This window comes from Monodon monoceros, unplaced genomic scaffold (genome assembly GCF_005190385.1).
Source record: "Monodon monoceros isolate NGI ecotype Baffin Bay Population unplaced genomic scaffold, NGI_Narwhal_1 Super_Scaffold_16, whole genome shotgun sequence".
Lineage (NCBI taxonomy): Eukaryota > Metazoa > Chordata > Mammalia > Artiodactyla > Monodontidae > Monodon > Monodon monoceros.
Genome location: NW_021703772.1, coordinates 67,727,017 through 67,744,293, shown reverse-complemented (window position 1 = coordinate 67,744,293; position 17,277 = coordinate 67,727,017). Strand labels below are relative to the sequence as shown.

The 17,277-nt window shown below is 36.4% G+C and overlaps 1 pseudogene; it reads right to left on the bottom strand.

Moving 5' to 3' along the window:
• Positions 1-297: 297 nt before the first annotated feature.
• Positions 298-1,010, bottom strand: LOC114897296 (annotated as a pseudogene).
• Between the last annotated feature and the right edge of the window lie 16,267 nt (positions 1,011-17,277).

Genomic DNA, 17,277 nt, shown 5'->3' with positions numbered 1-17,277 from the left:
CTATTTCCATTCTCTTTTTTAAACATTAATCTCTAAAGTCTGTCCAAGTCCCATCCTTTAAAATGCATCCTGTTCCTTTTCCTCTCCTCCTCCAATGTCCATATTTTAACAATTGGAGTCCTCTTGCCTGGGAAAAAGAAAAGTTACTAACTCACAAGGGACATTTATTGACATCTAACTGTTACAACCCAAACGACAGCACAAAAGTCAGTCATGTACAGGTGACACAGCACAATGGGGTCTGTCCATGTTTTCGGCACACTGAAGAAGAGGGTCGGGCTCCTTAAGGCTCAGGGTTCACATGATGGTGCACTTGAGCACCAGCTTCTCCGTGGTCTTGGGGATCTGGGATTTCTTTTAGGGAGGCTGGGCGCCGGTGGCAGCGGCGGGCTTCTTCTCGAAGTTTATCAGCATCTAGAACAGCTCCTGCACATTGATATTCATCTTGGCGGAGGTCTCCAAGAAGGCACAATTCCACTCTGACGCGTAGGCAGCACCTTCCTTCTCACTCACCTCCCGGTGGCTCTCATCGCACTTCTTGCCCACCAGGATGATGGCGCACTTTTGCGGGCTGTTGCCTTTGAGTTGACGGATCAGCTCATCGAGGGGCTTCAGCTCCTCCAGGGTTTGCTTCTTGGTGACGGAGTAGACCAGGATGAAGGCGTGACCCTGGCAATGGCGAGGCGTTGCAGGCCCCGGTAGCGGCGGCCGCAGGTGGTGTCGGTGGTGTGCAGCGCGCCCACCTTGTGGCTGCAGCCCAGCGCCTGGAAGTGGGTATCTTCGATGGTCGGCAGATACGCCTCACGAAAGTTGCCGCGCACGCACCTCTGCACCAGTACGCTCTTGCCCACGCCGGCCGAGCCGACCACCACCACGCTCCTCCTCTGGGGCAGGCAGGTACGGATGAAGGTCAAGGTAGGCAGAGGCCGCAGCCGCTTTATCAGCCGCTCGTTGAGGCCAAAGCAGGAGCTGCCCATTGTCGGGTATTGGCGGGGAGATGCGTGCACACCTTCTCTGGCTAACTCCAGCAGCCCCTAGCCCACACATATCCTGCAGTATTTTCTCTTTTCTCCATCCAAGGCTGATCTGTGTATTTAATTTTAAAGAAGGGTAATCTGAGATATAAATACAGAAAATCTCTAATAAGGTTTATTTTTAAATAAATGTAATTTAAGGTGTATTTATATGTTTTTTCGGATACATTTATGTTTTCATATATATACATATGCATCCATGTATGCATATATACAGACATATATAAACATATTAAAATTTTATGAACTGCAAATTACATTGCTTTTCTAGGAAGCCACAATAACTTGTTTCTTAAGTAAAAAAATATGTTTTATTTTTCTTTAAGGAGGTTATATGTGTCCAATGAAGTAATTCTAGTATTAGGTAGAATCAGGGATCTAGAGTCTTTACAAATCAGATGAATTTTAGTTTTAGATTTACCTGTTACCTGGAACATCTAGAGAAAAATCAATTAATGCCTTAAATTTCCAACTTTTTAAGAGTAACAAAATGTTAGCTATTTATCAGTTCTCTGTGATATAACTTTGAGGACAGTGACAGTGACAGCAGTCCTATCTTTTAGTAATTAAAGAAAAAAAAGGATAAAATATCACTTGTTGAAGGAACAGATGTTTGCAATCCATTAACATCCATTAATTCACTGTAGAATCAGAAATTTATAATAAAACTAATCCTAGGCCAAATTATGAAGCTGGGTATTATTACAATCAGCAGTTCTCAAAATTCCCCTATGTAGTCCTTTTCACAGAGATTCCTGATGCCTTTCCTAGTTCCCCACCTCTGTCCTCCCCATTTATTCAGTTAATTCAATCACTATAAAAAGGCATGTATAAGATAATATCTCTACATTTTCTAGGATGTTTTCAGCTTAAAGTAACAGAAAAGAGAACTGAAAGTGGCCTAATCAACAAGGACATTTATTATTTCACATAACAAAATGTCCAAAGGGATGTCACCTCCAAGTTTCATTGGTCATCTCATTCATTGGTCATCCCATTCATTGGTCATTAGCAATCTAAGATCTGTCTTGTGCTGGCCACCAAAATAATTTTAATGGTAAAATCAAATTATAAAATATATTTATTTACACATATTTTCTATCTTGCTATACAATTAAGGAAATCATATTTCAATCAATATGCAAGGATGTAATTCTTTCTCACTTTTCTTTGGTCTAAATGCTTCTCACTGTCAAGAAATATTCCAAGATAGATGATGGGAAGCAGCAGATTTAACACATGTTAATTGGTGATTCTATGATGGTAGATACTAATTATACCTATTTTTGCTGTGTTGAGACAGGATAGAGGTGCTGACGGAGTTGGGGAATTGTAGGATGGTGGGCAGCACCAAAACTGGAAGAACTCTGACATTTATCCCTACAAAATATGTCCAGTAAAGGGTATTTTAAGGGGGTAGTTCTGCAGTCAACTCTAATAAGAAAGAGAAAATCAGAAAGTGGTGAGAATGTGGTCATGATATGGAGTTCTTATTTCTTAGCAAGGTCAGGCACAAGTATCTGGAAATCTTGGTTAGAAAAATGCATTGAAAATGTCATGCAGTATATGTTGGACTCCTCACATGAGCAACCTACTTTCCTGGATCATAATTAAATACTCCAGAGTGTAAAACTCTCATGGAATCAGAAAAGACCCCCAATAGCCAAAGCAATCTTGAGAAGGAAGAACAAAACTGTAGGCATCACACTTCCTGATTTCAAACCATATTACAAAGCTTTGGTAGTCAAAACAGTATGATGTTGGAATAAAAACAGGCACATAAATCAATGGAACAGAATAGAGAGCCCAGAAATAAACTCACACATATATGGTCAATTAATTTTCAACAAAGGCACCGAGTATATAAAATGGGAAAAGGATAATCTCTTCATTAAATGGTGTTGGGAAAACTGAATATTCACATGTAAAAGAATGAAACTGGACCTTACATCATATACAAAAATCAAGTCAAAATGGATTAAAGACTTGGACATGAGACCAAAAACCATAAAACTCCTAAGAAAAAACATAGGGAAAAACCTCCTTGACATTAGTCTTGGCAGTGACTTTTTGGATCTGACAGCAAAAACAAAGGCAACAAAAGCAAAAATAAACAAGTGGTACTATACCAACCAAAATGCTTCTGTACAGCAAAGGAAACCATTAACAAAATGAAAAGGCAACCTATGCAAAGAGAAAAAATATTTGCAAACCACAAATCTGATAAGGGATTAATATTTCAAATTATACAAGGAATTCATACAACTCAGTAGCAAAAAACAAACAACTCAGTTTAGAAGTGGGCAAAGGACTTAAATTAGGCAGTTTTCCAAAGAAGACATACAAATGGCCAACAGGATTTTTGGTGACTTTGAAGCTCAGGAGATCCTGGCCCAGCTGAGGACATCAGATCCCATTGTCCTCCCAGCCCTTTGTCCCCCACCCCCCAAGCCCCTTAATAAAATGGTTTGATCCAAAAACAAAACAAAAAGCAAATGGGCAGCTGGTGCTCAACATCACTAACCATCAGGGAAATGCAAATAAAAACTACAGTGAGATATCACCTCACACCTGTTAGGATGTGTATTATCAAAATGACAAGAGATAACAAATGCTGGCGAGGATATGGAGAAGAGGGAACCCTGTGCCCTGTTAGTGGGAATGTAAATTGGTGCAGCCACTATGGAAAACAGAATGGAGGTTCCTCAAGAAATTAAAAACAGAACTACCATATGATCCAGCAATCCCACTTCTGGGTATATATCCAAAGGAAATAAAATAATTATCTGAAGAGGTATCTTTACTCCTATGTTCATTGCAGCATTATTCACTATATCCAAGGTTTTGAAACAACCTAAGCTATTGACAGATGAATAAAGAAAATATAGATGCCATTATATATATATATATATAATAGAATATTATTTAGCTTTATAAAAGGAGGCAATCCTGTTATTTGTGATAACATGGATGAAGTAAACCTAGAGGATATCATGCTAATTGAAATAAGCCAGACAGAGAAAGACAAATACTTCATTCTATCACTTATATGGGGAATCTAAAAGAAAGAGAGAGTGAGAAAGACAGAAAGAAAAAATGAAAGAAAAAGGAAGGAAGCAAGGAAGGAAGGAAGGAGGGAGGGAAGGGACAAACTCATAGAAACAAAGAGCAGAATAATGGTTGCCAGGGGCTGGGAGCAGTGCAGGGAAGGTGGAGTGGTTGGTAAAAGATACAGACTCTCAGTTATAAGATGAATAAGGCCTGAGAATCTAATGTATAACATGGTGATTATCATTGATAGCACTGTATTGTATAATTGAAATTCCCTGAAAGAAGAATTTACGTTTTCTCACCAAAAAAAAAAAAACAAACAAAAAAAACCCAGATAAGTAGATATGTGAGGTGATGGATATATTAAGTTTTTATGGGATTTCTTTCACAATGTATACATATATCAAATAGACACATTAGACACTTTGAAGATATTGCAATTGCAATTTTATTTGTCAGTTTTACCTCAATAAAGCTAAAAAAAAATAGTCCACAGTAAACCAAACCTGGAATGTCCACTGAGCTCTCTTGACAAGCTCTGTCAAGAAATGTAGATATCCAGATAGTTATTCTTCTGATTGATAATGGAAATGTTTATTTTTATTTGTGTTTCTGACAATCAACTTTCTACTTTGGTAAACCACTTTACTTATTTGGCTCTATCTGCCTGTGGATATTCATTCCTCCAGCCAGCCACAAAGGAACAACTATGCATGAATACATTTCTATGTTGAAAAATTACATCATTTGCTAAAAATGCTGCTTTCAGACACATCAAGAAAAGAAAAAAGTGAATTGGAAGACATTAGTAAACCTTTAAGTCAACAATTTAATGTGATAAATCCATTGACAAGCCATTGGATCATGTATAAATAAAGGTGACAGAGGAGAAAAGTAAATATGACAAGATGAACAAAGAAAGAAAGGTTTAGCATAGAGAATTTTGTTAGCAAGCTCTTCTTTTAAGACATCTTAAAACGCTTAATGGCCTTGACCTGCATCAGTACCTTGGCTCTACTTTTCTGTTCCTTTCTCATGTCTATGTACGATCCATGCTTTTTCTTCTATTTACATATCTAGTGCTATGGCATGGAAAGGAATCTTCTCCAGGGGCCAAAGAACTGCTGTGGTTCACAGTAGACCTTGATTCTGCTTCTAGCTCCTCTATTCATACTGGAGATATTATTCCAATGCTGATTCAGATTTCTCTTAAAAATGCAGTGAAGCTAAAATGTTTCAAACATCATAGTGCTATTGCTGTTTTTGGTGACAGTGCTAATGGTTGTGCAGGTAATGCTACTGTATTGTGTCATCTCCTTATAATGTAGTTTGTTAAAAGTTGGAGTTCAACCTGAGATATGTCCATGGCTTTAGTTTCTCCAATAAGATTTAAACAGAAGGACCTCATTATACACCAGTCTCATTTCTAAGACCAATTCACATCATGGAGTCTGAGGGCTATTATATGGGAGGCTCCATGTTATTAGTAGATCATTTATCACTGGGGTAAAAGTAATTACGAGGCATCTTATTAATCCTTCCAACATTTATGAGATATTTGTTATGAGTTATTAGCAATGAACAATGAATAAATGAGCTTTTGACTAAAACATGAAAAACCTTCCAACTTTTATCTCTTTCTTCTAACATCTTGAGGTTTTGCTGTCACTGGCTGATGTGGAGGTAACCTATTTACACAGAATCAAACTTGTTGACATTTAAGTGTTAAAAAAAACACGATCTAAGCAGTAGAAAGAATACAGGAATGACATTCACAGATATTTCCAGCTGTCAACAAGTCAGGTTTCTTACTAACTGTAAGCCCTTGAAGTATTATGTTCTTTGGACAGAGTGAGAAATACTGTTACTTCAGGTGTTTTTTGTTTTTATTTTTTTTGTATCCATATAGTTGTCTGTACTAATTAGCAAAATATCATGAGTCTTTCTACTTCTCCCATCTCTGATGTGCCTGATTCTCATTTTAAACAATAGCAGAAAAGAATTTCTCATGCATTTGGCAGAAAAATGGAATAGACTGATCATTCACACAAAACCAAGGAAGGATACCACCATCCCATAAGAAAGAATTTAATTAAAGATATATTTTTAGTAAGTAGGTAAGTAGTAGCACGAACTGTAAAATATTCTTAAATATAACCATGGGAACAAAAGATTAAACAGGAGCACCACATTCCTTTTATCTTCTTGAAGAAAATGTAACTTCTCATGTGAACATTGAATGAAGAAACCCTCACTGTAGAGCACCCACCTTATGTAAGTGACCACTCTGTTACTGGGATGAGTGGGACTGTATCTCTCCATCTCCTTGCTTCTCCTTTTCTAAGATGATTTAAAGGCAAAAAAGGCAAGACGTGCAGAGGAGTTAATACCACATCCCTCTTTCTTCTAAGTACTAACTTTACTGAGAAAGGGGTCCCTACCCTATCCATTTAATTATCATTGTGGGAAGGGATGCAATTACTTGCTAAAAAGAAAATTGTACAATATAGTGATTAAGCATGTTGAGCTAACCAGCCCAATCTCTGGTCTTAGCTCCACCACTTACTAATTGTATAACCTTGGCAAATTTGTTGATTTTCTGTTGCCTCAGTTTTCACATCTGTAAAATAAGGGTTATAAAAGCACCTACTCTGTGGTTCTTGTGGGGATTAAATGTATTAATATGTAAGGCACTAAGAACAATGTCTGGTGCATACTAATCATGATTTTGCTTACTACTCCTGCTATTCCTTTCTTGTCCTTGTCTCACCCTTCTAACTGCTTCAAATAATTTTGGAAGGTGTCAACTTCCAGATTTTTGAAGAAGTTAATCAATGGTGTGATTGTGTGTCACCCTGGAAACTCGAAAGAGATAGGTTTAAGACCAGAGATACGATATATTGTTTTATGGAGGATTTAGCACTTTGAGGATGTCTGTGATTGGAGGACTTCTGAGTAATTCCTGACACTCCAAATCTCTCTTTTACTATCTATTGGAGTATGAGTTACCTATGCACATGCTAATATGTGCATGGTGCAGTAAATTTCTCCAAAACTTAGCAACTTAAAACACCATTTTTTAAATCTTTCAATTTCTGTGGGCATAGCTTAGCTGGGTGCTTCTGACTCAAGCTCCCTAATGAATCTATAGTCTGTTAGCAGGGCTGTGGTCTCATCTGAAGGCATGACCAGGGAGGGATCTACTTCTTAGCTCACTTACATGGTCAGCTACAATTTCTCAAGGCAGTCCTTTGGAAAGACCTATGTGTAAGTACCCAAGGCTTTCTGACAACCACATTCACTTTATAGGTCAAAGTAAAGAAGTTCCAATTGAATATTAGGCTTTTATGTTCTTCAGGCCATTCTATGACTGAAATTTGTCCTGTGATAGTTCACACTGACTGGCACTCATGAGGGAACTGACTGGTTAGTCTGTCTTCATTCTTCCTTTCATCTTTCTTCCTCATCTACTTCCCTCAAGCACCAAATTTATCTCACTATGCACAGCAACTAAACAATCTCCAGTGGTTATTTCCATTCTGACCACTGCATAACCCAATTCATTAATATGCTCTGTAAGATCAGAAGATCTTGTATTTAATAGAACTCTCCCCCGCTGGAAAACCATTATTGTTTTAAATAGCACTTATTTTTCTTTCCAGTATGTACAAATTTACTTAAGATTTTTAAGTTCTTGTTAGGTTTTACCTTTGGGATTTCTGTGGTTCTAGAGCTGAGAAAGTTGGGTGTGAGCTGATTCAGTTTTTAATTGTTATAAAGAGTTTTAACTAAGCTGCCTATCCCCTGTCTGTTTATAATGTTGTGGAGCTGCAAACATAGGTTTCTTAAGTTTTTATTTTTGCAAAATGTTCTTGTCAATTTCATGTCTCCAAAACACTTAAAATGTGAACAACTGAGTTTATATCAGACACATGATTTTGAAGACAAGTAGGATGAACAAGAATTAAAGAGAATTTCCTGATATTTTGTCATATTCTCTGGGCTCCTTTAGTTATATATGTGTAGGTACTCTCAGCCTTTATTGTTCTTTTTATCCTAACCATTGTCCTTTGTGGCTAAAGTTGTAATTTTTGTCAACTTCTCTCTTTTAATTAATTTATTGTTTCATTAAGTTTAAAATATATAGTGTCTCTTTCAGTACTGTAATTGCAAATTGGAAATTACAGTAAGAGAGTTTAACTCATTCTGCTCAAGACTTACATAACTCCACCCTACATTTAATAAATGTTTTGAGGCAATATTTCTTTGTTTGGAAATTTTTACATTACATTAAATATCCTACACATTTCAAATAACATTAATCATTACACTGCTTTTCTGAGTGCTTTTCTGAGCATAGAGATTAATGTAAACTTTTATTTTCAGCTTTTTTAACTATCCATACTACTTTTTAAATTTATAAAGTCAAATAGATTTTATAATTCTTTTAAAAATAGGAATAATGACCTAAATTCGACTTCCATTGTTGACACTGAACTTAATTCAAATACTAAAAATATTTTTAAATTCAAAAGGAAAAAATAAGAGCAAAGGGCAGGGTAATGTACTAAATTACCTGAGAGGAAAAAAAAATTGGGGGGAATTCATGTTCACACTAACCATTTGAAAATCAGGACAAAAGTGATGGCCTGAGCTCTTTGCCAGACAGTGTCTTCTTCAGAAAATGTTAATAACATTCCATTTTTAAAGTAACTTTTTCTTTTGACAGTCACTGAACTGTACACTTAGATGGTAACCTTTAGATGCCATCAAGGAAATGTTGAGAAAGTTCTAGGTTTAATAAGAAAAAAAGATTATTATTGGCACCTTTCATTCTATTTCAACCCAAAACATGGAGTAGGATTTCCATTCAGTGAAGTTCTTTCTTTACTCATTGATTTTTTTCCCCCCACTTGAAACACACCTCACTCAATGCTCCTGGATACTTTCTGGGAGCAGTGCAGAAAGGTTGGCTAGCAATAGGGTAATGTTTCTTGGATGAGGCTTATAACCCATTTTTGTATTTTCCTACTCATGGCCACAGGAAAACTGAGAATAAATATGCTGACCTAGAAGAAAAATTGAATTTAGCATCATAAGGTAATCTACCAAAACTCACTGCCCAGAAAGTAGTGTGATCAGAATTTCAACCCCCAGGTGACTTTTTGGTATACAGTGGCCAATATCATGAGCTGATTATATGCACACGTATCAACTTAGAGAGTTATTGGCAGACACCGGAATAGTTCACAGATTTGAAACAAGAGGACCTTAGGGACTGGAATGGAGGATGGGCCACTGCTAGAATCCTCTCCTCAGATGTCTCCTATTCCTTCTGTTTCTGCTCCTCTCTGGGTGCTAGTGTAGTGGTCACTGGCGTCTCTGGAGTCACATCTTAATAGTTCTCTAACCTGAGAGAAAGAAGAAGCTTTTCACTGCCATCTCCAACATGAGCAACTTTGGAAGGACACAGAATGATACTATAAGTAATAGTAGTTTATTTCAGGCACTGTGCTAAGAACTTTATACTCTACAAAACTCCTAAGAGCAAGTTATTTTTATCTCCATTAATTTTTAACAAAAAAGAAAACAGGCTTAGAGAGGTCAGGGAACTTGCTCAAGGTCCAATCGTCAGGAGGTGGTTGTGCTGCTTTTCCCAATTAAGGTAGTGTGACAAAAGAAACCCTCCCTCTAATAATTACTCCATATATACTGTTACCTATTGGCCTGACTTGGGTCTCATGCCCATCAGTGAACGAACTGCTGTGGCTAGGATGATGTTATCCTACTGGTTCAGCCTGGGTCTAGTGCCCAGACCTACAGTCAGGGGACTGAATTCTGTTACAGAAATTAACAGAAGACCACCTCAAGACTTTCCTGAGACTATAGCTGCAGTGAAAAGGGGAGCTGACTAGGAACCTAGCTCTGCCAGAGCCCAGACTCTTCCCTTACCTATTCAACTTCATAATAATACTGTGTATTGCTATCTCATTCTACAGATGAGAAAATCAACATGGTGAAGTCAAAATATATCCAAATTAATGTGGCCAGAAATAGGGGGAAAGAAAACTTGATGGTAGCTCTGTCTGTTCTTTGATCCAGTGTTTTGTCCACCCAGCTATTCAGCTCCATGGTGGTAGGTTATGGAGTGTTTTCATTATACTTATTTCTAAAGAGAGTTGGTCCAAAGCCCCTCACCATGCAGAGAGGTGGAAAAGTACAAGGTACAGTGGTAAAGTCAACTGTGTCTGTAGTTTCTGTATTAGTTTGATAGGGTTGCTGTAACAAAGTACCACAAAGTGGGTGTCTTAAACAACAGAAATTTATTGTATCATAGTTTTGGAGGCTGGAAGTCTGAGCTTAAGGCGTAAATCAGCAGAGCTGGTTTCTCCTGAAGGCTGTGAGGGAGACTCTGTTCTATGACTCTTTCCTAGCTCCTGGTGGTCTGATCTTTGGCATTCTTCGGCTTGTAGATGCATTGCCCTGATCTCTGCCTTCACGTTCACATGATGTTTTCTCTGTGTAGGTGTATCTTTGTGTGCATGTATGTGTCCCAGTTTCCCCCTTTTATAAGCACACTGGTCATATTGGATGGGGGATGTGGTCCACGCTATCCCAATATGACCTCAACTTAATCAACTACAGCTACTACAACCCTATGTCAACTACAGCTACTACAACCCTCTAGAAAGGTCATATTTTGAGGTACTGAGGGGCTAGGACTTCAACGTATGAATTTTTTGGGGGGGGGAGCGACACAATTCAACCTGTAGAGTTTCTCTGGTAAGAAAGAAACTAAAGGAAACATACATAGCTTTTCTACTAAGGAAGACTTTCATTGGCCTTTTTATTTAAGCTAAAGAAAGAAACAGTTAGAAAACTAGCCTCAGTGGGTAGTCTGGAGGAAAGAGGAAAATGGGGTGGGATGAAAGAAGAGAGGGATAGTCAATAAAGCATATGGAAAGTAACAAAAGCATACTGAGGTGGCCAAGGGCATCCTTTTGAAAAGCTTTGAATCAACTAGTTGTTAATTGGTTCTGATCCAAAATGCCATTGAGATTGTAGAAAGTAGGTGGTATAGCCAAAGCAACAGGTGTGAGAAGTCAACTTTGGCCTCATTATTGAAGATTAATCATTGAAGGAGGTGGTAAAAACATTAGGAGAAAGAGAAGAAGCCAGAGATCAAAGATTAGAATGCAGAATCATTCTTGAATTCATCAGAAGGGTTAGCATCATTATGAATAACATCTTTGGAGCTACTTTTGTTCAACAAACCACTTCTGAATATTTAAAATGCAATTAGTGATTTAGTTTTTCGATATGCATTTCCTGGAAGCCAATTGGATCTAATAAGCTCTGCCCCAAAACATTTTCTTTAGAATTTATAACTGATGATGATCCATATAATGTAAACTGAAGCCTCATTACTCATGGGGTTCTTAAATGAGCTAATATATGCAACACGCTTAGAATAGTGCCTGGCACATAACAATGATACGCAAGTGTTTACTAGTATTATTAGGTGACTTTTAAAAAATTAATTAATTTATTCATTTATTTTTGGCTGCGTTGGGTCTTTGTTGCTGCGCGTGGGTTTTCTCCAGTTGCAGCGAGTGGGGGCTACTCCTTGTCGTGGTGCACGGGCTTCTCCTTGCAGTGGCTTTTCTTGTTGGGAAGCATGGGCTCTAGGCATGCGGGCTTCAGTAGTTGTGGCTCACAGGCTCTAGAGCGCAGGCTCAGTAGTTGTGGCGCGCGGGCTTACTTGCTCTGCGGCATGTGGGATCTTCCCGGTCCAGGGCCCGAACTCGTGTACCCTGCATTGGCAGGCAGACTCTTAACAACTGCGCCACCAGGGAAGTCCCTATTAGGTGACTTTTAATCCCTCATAGGATGAGGGAAATAGAACAAGGTGTAAATGGGCTAGAGTAGGTTTGCTCGAGATCCTGCCACATTAATGAATTTACTTTCAGATGCTCCTCTGATTGTCACTGAGATAGTGTAGTGTTGAAAAAAAATCTCCGTATTCATGTATAAAAAAATAAAAAGAAGCAGTCTTTATGCTCTCCATTCATTCATTCATTCAACATACAATTGACAAATTAGATGCTTAGTATTTTTAGCCTTCTAAAACTATTTAGTAGTGAATCACTAAAAGTTATCAAAAAACAACAAAAAATTTAATGGCATAAAACATTAGTTTGAAATGTTTTGGTAATTGAAAAGATAAAATATTGATAATTTTAATTGATATGAATTTTGAATAGACAATTTTGCATCTTGGTCAATTACCATGAGAAAGCATATTAAATAATTTTGTAATATCTAAGCTTAAGCCAATGTACTATTGTGATATAATGTATATTACATATAGGTATATGTAAGTTCTTAGGGCTGTACTGTAATTCATAAGGAGGTTGCAAATGAAGTATAAGGCACGTTTCCTGTTATTGATATTAATCACTTTTAGCATTCTTGTGTAATGATTTTACTGGAAGTTTTATATCAAGCTTCAAATACTCATTTGTATAATTTTAGTATAATTCTGTTTTTAGTATAATTTTAGTATAATTTTGTGTTCTTTGTCCATCTTAGGTGCTCAGTGAATATTGTTAATATTGCTACGTTTGTTTTTTATGTAGTTATAGATCTCTACAGTTTAACCATTAATGTGTATATTTTAAAGACATCTTTAAAAGTCTGTGTACCAAGGCATCCAACACTTATAAAGTCATACCCACAAGAATTATTACTAAATCTGTGTTACATTTCTCTGCCTCTTTATACCTGATTTTATATGGTGGCCTCTATAAGTGTCCAAAACTAATATTGAGATCCTGCAGTAGTTTTCCGCATGGCTATACATTGGAATCACCTGAGATGCTTAAATTTTTCTACGATGAATGGGGTCCATCTCAGACCAAATTGAGTCAGAATCTCTGACAAACAGCCCTATTCATTGGCATGTTTAGCAGTTTTGTGGTATAAACATTATCCTGCTTTTAAGAGTAAATAATGTATAATATGAAAGACTTGAACATTCAAATATAAGGTGGCTTACTTATGTGAGGGATACATTTTGGCAAAATTTTTTACTTTCCGTACTTTAGGCATATATGGCAACAAAGCAGTTCTTTGGTACAGTGGGGAATATAGGAAGTCATAAAACTAATGAACCTACAATCAAGTCAAAGAAAAATGTATCAACCAGCACAAAAGTATAAATTCTTAGGCCAATTTGCTCTTCCACTGCCATTTGTGCTCTCTCTCTCTCTCTCTTCTCTTTCTCCCTTTCTCTTTCTCTATTTGACTCTGACTTTTGCTACCACAGCAAGAAAAACTGAATCTGATATTCTGTTCTTTTTGCTAGTGCTAACCAGTATTAACACGGATATTATGAACTGATGATGGGGAGTGTTACTTCCCTGCCACTGGAAGAAATCCAAGCGAGAACACATTAAAATAATGTACATTAATTAATCACTTTTATTTTTTCATTGAAAGCTTGCATACTTTTATATGTTTGAATATATGTCTTAAAAGTTAGCTACAAAGTACTGTTTGGGTTTTTATTTATTTGAGCTTATATTTTCTTTACTAGTGCAATACAGTGGACTTTTCTTCCATTTTTTTACTGGCAGCTTTTTAAAAAATATATCTTTTTGACTGAATAATATGTTTTTAACAGCTTTTGGTTCAGGCCTTAAAAAAGTTAATACCTAGGCAAAAATCAGTTAAAGTAAACGTTGCTTTGAAAACACCTTTATCTACAAAGTAGAGTGCACATGGCTTCATGTACCTATAAAATAGTGGTTTGGGGATAATTTCTATGGAATATATGTATATTTCAGCATTATTTTAAATGCTCTCAAGACTGAGGATATAGCAGGAGAAAAAGCAGGTGGAATCCCCTACACATTTAAAAATTGTTTTCCTCCTTCCTTCCTTAGCATCGATTTCTAAATTAATGTGAACTACATGAGTTTATGAGAAAACTCCTTAGTATTCTAATTTCCTTAATTGCATTGTGTAAACACAGGAGCAAAGTGGATGGAAAACTAGCCACTGTAATACTCTTACTGCAAAAAAATACAGAAGTGTCATCTCATTTTCCTTGATTTCATAAGTTAGTACTTAAAGGTGTCAGCAAAACCCGTGTCACTAAAGTATATACTTAGAATGTTAAATGGCCAAGAAGAAGGCTTGTACTTACTCAGTTAAAAGTCTGGATGATATTTTCAGTCAATATATTTTTTTCTAGCATCTTGAAAGCAAAGCTTTTCTCGGCTGCCAAGGTCCATCTGCTTGTTAGTTCATTAATAGAAACTGTTCCTAATAGCATAAAGCTAATAGAACCATGAAGTGGAAATGCAAACAGCCCCTGTAATTCTAACTTAGAACGACACCATGCTCTCTGACTAGACAGGAAGAACTCTATTAAATATCTCTTTTAACCACCAAGGAGTGAATAAATTCAATTTCCCTTAGGTTTAAAGCAGCTTTACTCCAAAAAAAATGGGCCTTCCGCATTGATTCCTAGAAAAGGAAAACTCCCCAAATTCCTCTTGTAACTCTTTCAGAATGTTTGAAATTTAATAGTAGGCAAATCATTTACTTTCAAAAAATACAAATAAGTTTAAAATGCTGCTATTTCAGAACAGTAACTTTTGCTGTAAATTAATAGGTAGATCCAGATTTTGGGGGAAGGGAGCCATGAGTTTCTATTTCCCTACTAGAAAAAATCTAGGGTAAAGCACGAATAAAAGACCTGGAGACTCTCTTTAGTACTTTTTGAGGCTTTTTCTTTTTTAAGTTCTTAAAACTTGGTATCCCTGAGACCTACCTTGATATTGCCTCCATTTCTTTCGTCAGAAGTCCCAAGGACCTCCAAACATCTAAGGAAAAGGTAATAGTGGCTCTCTCTTCTCAACTCTGGGAATAATATTATTCTTCTCCCCTTCATTTAGGCCAACCTTGCCAGGGCAGTTTCCAAACTTCATTGTTCAATCAATTTTGCATTTCTATGGTGAATCTTTTCTTTCTGTACTCATCATTCCTTTCACTGCATTCAGTTTAGTTTCCAAAGATAATCCTTGGGAAGAGTGGAGATGGGAGTTGGTGAGAATGGGGAGAAGGAGGGATATTCTGTGGAAAGAGTCTGCGCTTTGGGATCAAACTGTCCTGGGTTTGAATCCCTGCTCCTAAAACACTGTTTAACTAGGAGACTTTGGACAAATTACTTATTCTCTGAGAGTCTCAATCTCTGGACAGTAAAAAAGGAGGTGATGGTGATCTCATTGCTTCTCTCAGAGGTGGTAAGAAGGTAGCAGTGAGAGTAAAATCCTAGGCATCTCTCTTTTTCATTTCATCTTTAATGAATCTGAAGTCCTTTCCCCCTAATATCTCCCCTCACTTTACCTCAAAATTTACTTAAATCTGACCTCCACCAAGTCTTAGCCCAGGATCCTTTCCAACATTTTGGTTTCTATAATTTATTTTTCCTCTTGGAGGGTATGCTCCAAGAATGAACTCTTGAAATACAGTTCTCATTAGAGGGTATTTATGCTTTACTATAGGAAATTTCACAAAAGTGCACACATAAATTTGCTAGTTTCAACTCAAGAGTAGAGATTTTAACAAGATTTTCAAGAAGTATTATAAAAAACTGGTTGAGTATGGTCTCTGAAGATTTTTTGATTAGTGAAGGTGATCTAGTTCCTTTTAACTGTAAAACAGGGATTACAATAGTACCTAAAACAAAGTTGTTGCAAGACTTAAAAAAATAAAATTATATGTAAAGTACTGTAACAGTCCTTGGTGGGCTAGCTTTTACTGTTTTTACTTAGTATAATTTAATATGAGGTAAATTAATTTGGGTCTAGAACCAGATTTGACTGACAAGTTAGAAATTCTCTCTAGCATAAATGTACTCAGTTTAGTAAAAAATTAATCTTATCCATAGACTGTGTGTCTAGGTGGATTTCTGTTTGCTTACTCACTCTACTTGGCTACAGCATTTAAATTGGAAGGAGGAACAAAAGTCAACTTTTTTTTTTTTTGTATTAGAAATAATTGGGAAGTGAATTTAAAAATAAGATTCCATTTTAAATAGTGACAAACTACATAAAATACATTGGAATAACTCTAACAAAAGATGTGCAAGTACTATAAGGAAAACTTTAAATTACTGCAGAGAGAGGTTAAAAAAGACCAAGTAAATGGAGATGTAAACTATGTTAATTGATTGGAAGACTGACTATTATTAAGATGGTGATTGATTTAACACAATACCAATCAAAAACGTAAAAACTGACAAATTATTTTAAAAGTTATATGGAAATGCAAATGATCCCAAACAGCAAATAATATTTAAAAGAACAAGAATGGAGGACTAATACCACTTGATTTCAAGACTTTTAAAGCTACAATAATCAAGGTGGTTTCTGATTTGCTAACAGATGAGCATATAGATCAATGGAACTCAGTAAGTTATCTAAAAATAAACCTACACATATGTGGTCAATTGATTGTCAATAAAGTTGCCCAGGCAATTCCAGGGGGAAAGAAGAGTCTTCTTTACAAATGGCTCTGGTAAACTAGATATTCATGAGAAAAAAAAATCAACCTTTACCTCACACCATACACAAAAAATTAATTTTATATGGATTATAGACCTAAAATCTTCTAGGAGAAAACATAAGAGAAGGACTTTGTGACCTTGGATTAAGCAAGGATTTCTTTGTTTAGGGCACACAAAAAATGAAATCATTAAATTAAATTTTATCAGTGTTAAAAAATCCCTTTTATTTCTCTACAAAGAAAACAGAAAAGGACACCAAAACTGGGAGAAAATTTGCAACAAAAAGATTAGAGAAAGGATTTGTATCCAGAATACACAAAGATACTCTTACAACTCACTGATAAGACAAACAACCCAATAAAAATCAATGGGCAAGACATTTGATCATAAATTTCACCAAAGAAGATATATGATGGGAAATAAGTACAGAGATGCTTATCAGTATTATTCATCAGGTAATACAACTAAACCAAGTTACCCTTTCAAGAATGTTGATAAAATACTGACCATGGTAAAAATGTGGAAGAATGGAAATTTTGATACACTGCTGGTGGAAATGTAAAATAGTAAAACCATGTTGGAGAATAGTTTAGCAGTTTTCTTTATATATTTCTT